Source organism: Asparagus officinalis, chromosome 7, assembly GCF_001876935.1.
Source record: "Asparagus officinalis chromosome 7, Aspof.V1, whole genome shotgun sequence".
Taxonomy (NCBI): Eukaryota; Viridiplantae; Streptophyta; class Magnoliopsida; order Asparagales; family Asparagaceae; genus Asparagus; species Asparagus officinalis.
Window position 1 is genome coordinate 63,667,787 of NC_033800.1, and position 11,108 is coordinate 63,678,894.

An 11,108-nucleotide genomic window follows, 5' to 3' on the forward strand; every position below is an offset into this window, starting at 1 on the left:
ACATTAAATTCAAGAGAAGTCAAATCAAAACTTCTCTTCCTCTGTAATTGAGAGAGAGCGATTGTAATAGATTCTTTCCGAGCGATCGAATCTTAATTTCTTCAAATTAAAGAAATCAATCAAACTTTTTCAACCCTATAGTTAGGTCTAATTTTAGTTCATGTTATGTCTAATAATAGTTCATGTTAGATCTAATAATAGTTAATGTTAAGCCTAATAATATTTCATGTTAGGTCTAATTTCATGTTAAGTCTAATATTAGTTCATGTTAGGTCTAATTTCATGTTACGTCTAATTTCAGTTCATGTTAAGTTTAATAACAATTAACGTTAGGTCTAATTTCATGTTAAGTCTAACTTGATTCGTGTTAAGTCTAAATTCAGTTCATGTTAAGTCTAATAATAATTCATGTTAGGTCTAATTTACTTCATGTTAAAATTCTTTTAAGTCTAATTTACTTCATGTTAAGTCTAATTTGAAATTAGACCTAACAAGAACTATTATTAGACCTAACATGAACTATTATTAGACTTAACAAGAAATTAGACTTTAACATAAAATATTATTACACTTAACATGAATTATTATTAGACATAACATGAACTGAAATTAGACGTAACATGAACTATTATTAGACTTAACATAATCTGAAATTTGACCTAACATGAACTCCAAATAGACCTAACATTAACACTAAATAGACCTAACATGGAATTAGACCTAACATGAACTCTAAATAGACTAACATGAAAGAAATGAGTAGATAAAGGCATTTTGGGGTTTTGTACTTTTTATCTTCTCTTTATGCTTAGTTGATGGGTAATAATTTCTAAAAAAGGGATGCAACACATGATGTGACACTTCTTGGGGCTTAACCACATAGGAAAAAAAATGAAGAGACTGCAGCACATAAATATATTGTTTTTGGAGCATTGACACAATTTTTCCTAAAAAGTGATAGCTATACACGAGACCTGAGTAGTAATACACGACAAATAAGATATTTTTCTGTAAACTTTGAAAGGAAATATGAGTTGCAGCGAACCTCACTTATTGTGTTCAGGAGTATAAGTGTAGTATAAACTCTTATAGCACTCTAATAATTTTCCTTCACAAATATAAGGGTCATTTGCACTAAAACTTCCCCATAGTTGAAATCATTCTTAATTTTTATACCTTGGAAGTTTTCGTTCAAAATTTACTTCAGTGCACCCTTGTGTTAAGTCATTTGAGGGTATCTAGGCTTATGTTTTTCTGAAACTTGCTGTATTCTTTTTGTGCAAAAGGACTTTGGGATATCAAAATTAAAAATGACATGAACTTTGGCTATTTACGTGCAAATAGCCCTACATCTTAATATTGTTCTCTCCGATCACTGCATCTGCTCTTGTCATTATTGCATTCTGCTCACATATTTGGTTAAATTGCTAATCTAAGCTTGATCCTCTCAAAATGCTTTTCGTGTGCGCAGTTCACAAAGCTCAAGAACGGCTTGGCACTGGGATGCGCCTTTAACCATGCTATTGTAGACGGGCACTCCACCTGGCACTTTATGACATCATGGGCCGACCTCACTCGCGGCCCATCTGCAACTATATCCGTCCCTCCCTTCCACGACCGTACCAAAGCCCGATCCACCCGCGTCAAAGTGGACCTCCCTTCAAAGCCCGATCCACCCGCGTCAAAGTGGACCTCCCTTCCTCCCCAAAAGCCCACGAACTCGCCGACCCAAACGGCCCACCCAAACATTTGGTCGCCAAAGTCTTCTCTTTCCCCGAACCCGTGCTCTCCCAACTCAAATCCCAGGCCAACGCCAACCTCCCTCCTGAATCCAAGCCCTTCTCCACCTTCCAGTCCCTCAGGGCCCACGTATGGCGCTCTGTCTGCCGTGCCCGTGCACTCAAGCCCGAGGACATCACCGTCTTCCCCATCTTCATGAATTGTCGCTCTCACATCGACCCTCCAATGCCCGAGTCCTACTATTGGAACCTCATCCAGGCCATCTTCACTGGCACTGCGTTGGGCCTGCTACAGGAGAGCCTGCCCGAATTCGTTACCGGCCTACTACAGAAGGTTATTGAGTCCCACGACGCGAAGGCGGTCGACGCGAGGTTGGATGAGTACGAGGCAAAGCCCAAAATGTTCCACTACACCGACGCGGGGGTCAACACGATGGCGGTGGGAAGCTCGCCGAGGTTCAGGGTGTACGACGTGGAGTTCGGGTTCGGGCGTCCGGAGCGGGTGCGGAGTGGATTGAACAATAAGTTTGATGGGGTCATGTTTCTGTACCCGGGGAGGGATGAGGGTATTGATGCGGAGCTGACTCTGGACCCTGAGGCAATGAAGAATCTGGAGAAGGATGAGCAGTTTCTTAACGTTGCTGCTGCTTGAATCCATTAGTGTTTCTCATCCCCAGTTCAAATGTATCGTTCGTTAAAAGTTTGATTTGTGTTTTTCTTTCCTTTGCTTACTCTGTATTGGCTCATGTTAATCGAGCGGGAGATCAGTGTTGTTACATATGTATTTGTATGTTCTGAACGGCTATATAATATGGCCAAAATATCTCTGAGTGAAGAAATAATAATTATTGGATACGAAGGTATTACCTTTGGTGGGGCCTTCTGATCACAATCTCAGAGTCAAAGGAGGTCTTCTGATAAAAAGTTTAAAGCTAGAGGGAGATTTTCTAATAATCCCTGTACTCAAGAGGAGATTATTTTGTGAAATTAAAATCTTATAAGCTCTAGATGCTAATGGGCTCCGTGGAGGCCAATGGGCGGCTGCTGGAATATCTGGATCCAAATGGAACTCTTTTTTATTCACAAGGAGAAGAGGCGTTCGTCTTTCCCTCTCTGCCGTGGGGATCAAATGCTTCCGCCCTTTTCTCAAAACACCCCTTCCCCTCCTTAGCTCATCATCTCACTTCTTCCATTCCCAAAATGCCCCCAGTCTCGTCGGCTGGCTCTAGGAGCAGTTGAACGAAGCCTTGGAATTCTTAATGACCGCTTCATTTGGTATGCCTCGTCACTTGTAACCTGAAAAGGTTAAATGCTAACTTAGGTGGTTGTTGTTGGGAATTACGGGGGCTACGCTAAACACCTAAAAATAAAAAAAGCGCAATAGAGAAAAGTACACAAAGATTTACGAGGTTCAGCAAACTTGCCTACGTCCTCCGGAGCCACACAGTAAATTTCTTTATAAATCTAAAGATAAATTACAAAGCTTAGAGCAGATATCAAACTGAGATATTTTAATAAATGCAAATCTTCACTCTAGCTATAGTGAAGATTCCCCTTTTAAATTCCCCTTCAAGATCACTGAGTGATGAAGAAAAGAGAAAAGCAGAAAAAAATTGTCGCCGAGGCCAGAAGTTGAGAAATCACGAGAAGGAGAGAAGAAGTACATAGATCTTGTGCTTTGGGTTCCCTTTTATAATGGAACCCTAGCGACAGGCTGTCGCTCGCTTGTGCCTCAACCTCGCTTGGATCTTGCCCACTCGAGCTCACCTACATCACTCGACCTCGCTTGTGCCAACTCGAGCTCGCCTGATCTGCTTCGTCGACCTCGCCTAAAGTCGCCTCGAGCTCGCCCTCGCCTGTACCGCCTGCGTCGAGGTTTGGATCTACACTCAAAACCAACAATCTCCCACTTGGAGACCAAACCGCCGTCAGCAGACTATCTCAACAAACACCTTCTCCTACCTGGAGAATCATCTTTCTCATAGTGAGTGTGTGACTCCGCCTTCATCTCTTACATGTGAAGGCCAACTGGAGTTGTGCCAACTGATGTTGCGCACAACTCTAGTTTTTGAATGGTCACTGCTTTTGTTAACATATCTGCTGGATTCTTACTTCCTGGAATCTTCTCCAGTTATAACACATAATCTTCCAACAGAGATTTGATGAACTGGTAACGAAGCCTAATATGTTTCGCTCTAGAATGAAATGCAGAATTCTTGGCCAAGTATATCACACTCTATCACTGTGCAAAATATTCTTCTCCTGTTTGAATCCCAGCTCTGTTAACAAACCCTGAAGCCATATCATTTCTTTATTGGCTTCAGTCACTGCAACATACTCAGCTTCTGTAGTGGATAGAGTGATATTTTTTTGTATCTGTGATATCCAATTAACAATTATAGTTCCAACAGTGAATACAGAGCTGATGGTGCTTCTTCGGTGATCGACTTCACCTCCAAAGTATGCATCTACGTATCCTTGCACTTTCACCTCTCCCTTACCAAAGTGCAAACACTTCTGTCTGGTACCTCGTAGATACCTCAGAATCCACTTAACCGCTTCCCAATAAGCTTTTCCTGGATTCGACATGAACCAGCTGACCACTCCTACTGTATGACCAATGTCTGGTCTCGTACAAATCATTGTGTACATCAAACTTCCAATAGCTGAGGCGTAAGGAACCTTGGCCATACTCTTTTTCTCTTCTTCTGACTGAGGAGACTGATCCTTTGATAAGTGAAAATGGCTAGCCAAGGGTATGCTGACTGGCTTGGCATCGCCCATGTTGAACCTATGCAAAACACGATTGATGTACTCTGTCTGACATAACTGCAAGACCTCTCTTCTTATCTCTTGTGATTTGTATTCTAAGGATCTTCTTTGCTGAACCCAAGTCTTTCATGTCAAACTCCTTTGACAACTACTGATTCAAACTCCTAATATCCTCCATATATGCACCTGCAGCTAACATATTATCAACATACAACAGTAAGATGATATAACTGGACTGATATCTTTTGAAGTAGCAACAATGATCGGCGTTGCACTTCTAAAAATCTTCATTGTGCATGAAGCCGTCAAACTTTCTGTACCACTGTCTTGGGGCCTGTTTCAAACCAAACAGGCTCTTCTTGAGTCTGCATACCAGGTCCTTCTTCTTTTCTTCTAGAAAACATTCTGCCTGGTTATAGGCTATCTAAAAATTACTGCAGATAGCTGATCCCCATCAAACACCAATGATGGTGTTTGCGTCGAAAGTTGTTTTCATTGCTAAATCCATTACACGTTTATCGATTAAAAATTCAAAATAAAATTAGTCTTTTTATAAGACTTTCTTACACAGTGAAAATAAAAAAATACAACTCTCTAGAAATATACATAACAGATGTTTATCGCCTGCTACTTGCGTGAGATCTTTGCTTGTATCGAGGTTTATCCGTGGACCGTCGCGGATCAGATCCGGTTGACAGAATAGAAGTTTGATACTCTTGTTTTACAAAAGAAACAATCGCAGAAGTGATAATCTCGACCAAGCGAGATTACGACTCTGCTCGAGATCAAAACCAAGTTTGATCTGGAGGAAAGGTGGAACGGGCTTCAGATCTCTCGAAATTCACTCGAAGGGTGCTAGGGGTGTATTTATAAATTCTAAATACCGTATTTGTAGATAGGATCGAAGAACAACCGTTATTATCCGTTTAGGTGGGTTTTCGGTTGTGTAACAGCTTTCACACGTTTAAGGATAGCCCCACATGTTTATGGATGACCCCAAGGAGTTCTAGAAGCCAATCTTATTAGAAAACACACTAGGAGTTGACCTGGGCGTGAGTCACTTCGAAATGTCTCAGAATTTCCGAGTCACTTTGAGGTGACTCGGATTTTCTGAGACAGTTTGTACTGTCTTCAATATTTTGACTTTAATTCTCTCGTTCGACCTTGGAATGAAGTGATTCAAGCTACGTTGGAAAGCTGACAAAGAGATCTACAACTTTATCTTTTAAGATTTTTTAGATTCAAATCTCAACATGGTCAAAATTTCACTTATTTGTGCGTGTCATTCTAGAGTCCTCCTGATTGTACTTGATTTATCATTTCACACGTTTTGACATTTCACGTGCGTTCCTTCGCTTCTTTTTATAGCATTGGAAGATCCTTTTTGACTTGGATAATCCTCTTTGACTCGGATAATAGCGTTTATCATATTCTCTCTGTTTCGAACTATGTGTAGGAACCTATAGGTAATTTTTAACGCCTACAAATACCCCCTCCAAAGTATTTCAGGCTCATTCTTTTATAGGGGAGCCTAGAATACTTTGGATATAATAGGCCCAACCTTCAATTCTTAGACTTCTTCATCTTTCAGTATATTCAGTATTTTGTCGAATAGCTAAAATTCTTCTGGTGCTGCGTTTATCGTCTGACCGTTATCAAAATCTTGAATTGGAACTAGAGTGTTGGTTTATGAACTTGTGCCATTCGATCGACGTTGAACTGATAATCTTCATTAAGAATTTGTATCTGAATCACGATTGAACTCCCAGGGATTATCGTTTGACCTGGAATTTTTTTGAGCCTTATTTTGGCGAATCTATCACTGCGTTGATCGGTATTGACCTTCATTGTAGCGCGTTGTCTGATGTTAACATAATTTATACTTATACATTTGCTAGAGTCTATACGGTTTAAGCTCGACCGACATTGTAATGCGTGGCAGGCCCAAGTTTAGAGGTTACAGGACCAACCGTTGATACTGGTTCATTTGCAGGTACGGATCTTACCCTTACGTTTCGCTAGTTATTTTCTTAACCATAGGGGAGTTTTGGTTATAGGACCAGCTATTGGAACTGATACGACTACCATTGCGAATGCTTTAAAGGTTCCTCATGGAGGTTTCGGCTAGAATTGATGTTGTCCCGGTTACTTAAGTCACGAGACCAACTGATGAAGCTAGTGCGTCAGTGACTATCGTACTTATAAGATTTTTGGTAAATACTTCGCCATCAATGGATTTGATAAGCCTCTACTAATTTCCATTTGAGTTGGGCTAGCATGCAGATTGTCTAAGTCCGTTCCGTATGTAACATTATGCTAAAAGAGTTAACTCTCTTAGACTTAGTTCTATGATATTGAATACATAGACTTTGTTATTGTTACGGGAATAGGCTACCCAGTTACACGTGTTGGGCGTAGACTTAAACAGTCCTTCGATCTTGGGTTATCCTTAAGAATATTATGTGTAATATTCTCTAGAAACTTCACGTTGGAAATAAATGAAGCAGTTTATCCTCATATACCCGTTAGAGGTTAGAGAAACAGTTTATACTCGTATACCCGTTAGCGTATGGGAGCAGTTTAACCTCATATATCTGTTGGAGGATTTTGTTCTCATTTAGCTTATTTTGCCATCATGATACCGACGTTAACCAAGGTTTAAATGCTATTTTTTAAACAATACAAGCCTTGGTGAGGTGATGAACCCTCCTATGATATGCATAGTACTTTGTATCTGAAATCTTGTTTGCTTCCTCCTGATTTATAATCGGTGGTAGCTTGATTTTGTTATTGGCGAGGAGGTACTTGAAGATGGTTGGAAATTCATTATTTTCGAAAGAATACTCCTCCTGGAACTTCGAATTAAGAGTCCATTGTTGCCACCAAGATTGCTGTTGATGAATGTCGATAATAGTTACAGGTGCTTTAGCCGTCGGTTGCCTCTTTCGGCTTTCTTCCTTTTGAGAAAGCGTTCGGCCTGTTCACCGTGCAGTTTTAACTCTTTCCAAGTTTTCGATGGTATGACCCCAAGGCTTTCAGGACATCTATGAAAAGATTGTTATGACATGTCTGCAAGATGAACTCATCTATGACAGGATCCCTATAATTCATTACCTTGTTATGGAAGCATTTGACAAAACTGTTAACTGACTCACCGTCCTTCTGCTTCTCATCCAAAAGAGCTCCGATCGTTACTTCGGTGTCATCATCGAAGAAATTGTTGAGGAACGAGCTCTCTATATCGTCCTAATAGTTAATACTCTCCGAGACGTCAATACCAATCGAAGACCGCCCCACGAAGGGTGCCTACAAATGACCGAATCATCAAGGGTTCATTCCCGGAGATCACTCCCAGATGAGATTTGAAATAAATTAGGTGTTGAGTAGGTGAACTTTTCCCATCAAATGGTGTGAAGTTAATTAGATTAAACTTCACTGGGTATGAGATTGAATCCTACTCTCTTGGATATGCACACAGAATGTCGGTCCTCTTCACTCTTTGAGCCGATAGCAAGAGGTTGACCTTATCTTCCACCTCCTGCATCATCTTGTTATCCTCGCCCACATCTTTCTTTGGAGGATGTCGAGAAAGATTAACTGAACCACCCCCAGCGATATTGAGGGATGCAATTGAACCACCCCTAGTGTTACTGAGGGATGCGATTGGGCCACCCCCAGTATTTTTAAGAGGTGCGTCAGCCATGATGACTTCATCCACTTCTAGATCGCTGTTAACTACAACGTTCTGAGTGTAGCGACTGGATTTAGCTTGCTGACTAGACTCGGGTAGTGGTTGAAGTCGTTGAGCCTGTAACTCTCTCATTTGCTGCATGGTCAACTCCATCTCTATTTTCATTTCAGCTCTATGTTCCTCTCGCTATCGAGCTAAAGTCTCTTGAAGCATTTGAGCCACTAGGTTGGGAGTGATTGTGAACGACTCCCTTGCTTCCCCCATACTGGATATTATATCGTTGGAGGCGATTGTGAAGAAAGTATCCGACAGTTCGTTTTCCGAAGAAAGTCCTTCGTGCATCCTTAGGTAATCCCTATGTTCGATGGATTCTAGTTGGAGCCGAGACATTCATTAGGCTATCCCTAAATTAACTTTTCTTCCGGGAGAAAAGTCGAGATTAGAACTGTTTGAAGCAATCACATACTTTCCTTTATCAACCATATTGATGGTGATTTCAGGGAATTCATTATCCTGGACAGTGGATTTTCTGTCATGGAAACGTCTTGGCTTGGTGATAATCACATTTTATTATAATTTTATACCCTCATTATCTATTTTACATGAATAAATATACCATTAATAATTGTTGTTAGCTTAGTTTCTACATAATTGAATGAAAAATATAAATAAATATTATTAAATGTAAAAACCCCTTAAAATCTCTCTTCTCTATTTTGTAGCATTTTAGAAGCCCATGAAGCAAAAGCTTAAAAGAGGAAAATGCTTGAAGGCCAAAGAGCAAAGCCCATCAAAAAAATACACCAAGGAAGCTATGCATGGACTTGATGGCTGCTGGAGATTGGATTTGAAAATCATAATGAGGACCGGACTTGGATGCAAAATAGGCCGGACTTGATGGCTCGTGGGACTTGATGGCTGCTGCAGAGTTGATGCAAAAGAGGCCGGACTAGTTTGTAAAAGCTCATATTTTCAAGTGAGCTTTTGAAGCTTGAAGGCCCAAATCCCATTAAAAAAGGATTACACCAAATGGGCCAAATGCCATTGTATTGCTGCAGATTTCAGTTTCAATCAAATTGGAAAATTATTGTGGGTCGGAATTGCTGCATTGGATTTTCACAAGAAAATCATGTGAATTGGGCCGGACATGCTACTTTGAAAATCAAATGGTTGCTCCAAGACCGGACTTTGCTGCAGCTTTGATTTTTCTTTATGGACCGGACTTGATTGGAAAATCATATGGGCTAGAGAAGAACAAAAAGCAAAGGTAGAGATTGCTTTGCTTGGGGCTCAAGACAAATCCAATGGCTCATATTAATTGATGATTACTATAAATAGGGGTAGAGAGTGAGAGGTTGAAGGTGTGAAAAATTTTGTAACTCCTTTTGGAGATGAGTGCTACTCTTAATTGAGAAGGCCTTCCAAAAATTATAACTTTAGTTACAATTAATAAAAATAATTTTTCTACTCTTTAAATTTGTTCTTTCTCCTCTTTGTTGAATGATGAGGATGGAGATAAAGAGCAAATTGAAGGTTTGCATTTCTTTTCTCTTTTATTTTTTAGTAATTTCTTTATTATTGCTTATTAGTTAGATTTAAATTCATGCTTGTAGTGTAGATTTATTTTCTTGTCTTTTTTATTTCTTTTTGCACTTTAATTTGTAGAGTAGATTTATTTTTCTTGCATTTAATTTTTGTAATTTATTTTGTAGTTTAGATTTTAATTTTTTGTAGTTAGATTTATTTCTTGTTCATAGTTTAGATTTTTTTTCTTTTTATTTTTGTAATTAGTTCTTTTTCTTGTTTTTATTTCTTAAGATGTGAATTTAATTCTTGTAGGAATCTTAGAATTGTATGAAACTAGTCTAATTTCCTTTATATTGTATGAATTATTCTTTTGCACTTAAAATGTTCATGTTTAGGATAATCAACTAGAGAACTAATCGGTAGAAGAAGAATTTGATAATCTATGCTTATCTTAAATGGTTTGATAGGTTATGCTTATGAATTCTAGGATTATTATCATGTTGTTGTTCTTATCATGAATAGTAATTTTAACTTAGATGATAATTTGATAGGTTACACTTTTCTTAAATGGTTTGATAATCTATGCTTAATAAATCTAAGTTGAAATATGATAAAAAGAGAATAGTTTATACTTTGTAATTGAAATTAGCTAGTGGATTATATTCTAGATTTCTTACCTCTTTTGAATCCTCCATCTTAACTTTCTTAAATTTTCTTTTCATTCTTGGTTTTATTTCTTGATTTTATTAATTCATATTTCTTGCCTTGTGATTTCATTTATTGATTTTATTATTTTGGTTCTTTAACTTGTGTGTTTTTCTTGTGAAGGAACCGCTTGGAGCTTGAAAATCTTGGATTGAAGATCAAGAATTTGGAGCATTGTTTTCGGGTAAGTCTTCTTTCTAGTTTTCAATTCCATCCTCTTTAGTTAGCTTCACAATTAGAGACAATTAGGATTTCAAAAAAAAAAAAACAAAAAGATTTTATTTTTGTTGACCATAATAAAATCCACCTTTCACTTGGATATTAACTAACAAGATAATAAATTCAAACATGAGCCCTCCTCTCCAGTCTGAAAAACAGCTGAAAAAGTTCTCTAGTCTGGGCTGTATTGGCCCACTCTCTTCAAGGATTCATTCGAGTTTTGCAAAACCTGCAACCGCTGTCAGCTTTTAGGGAAGGTCACTAGAAGAAATATGATGCATCTACAACCCATTTTATCCGTTGAACTTTTTGATCTGTTGGGTATCGATTTCATGGGACCATTTCCAAATTCCTTTGGAAATGTCTACATTCTAGTAGCCGTTGAATACATGTCAAAATGGGTTGAGGCGGTAGCTTGTAAAACTAATGACAACAAGATCGTTGTTAAGTTTTTG

General features: G+C 38.8%; 1 pseudogene; it reads left to right on the top strand.

Moving 5' to 3' along the window:
* Nucleotides 1,424-2,603, top strand: LOC109847258 (annotated as a pseudogene).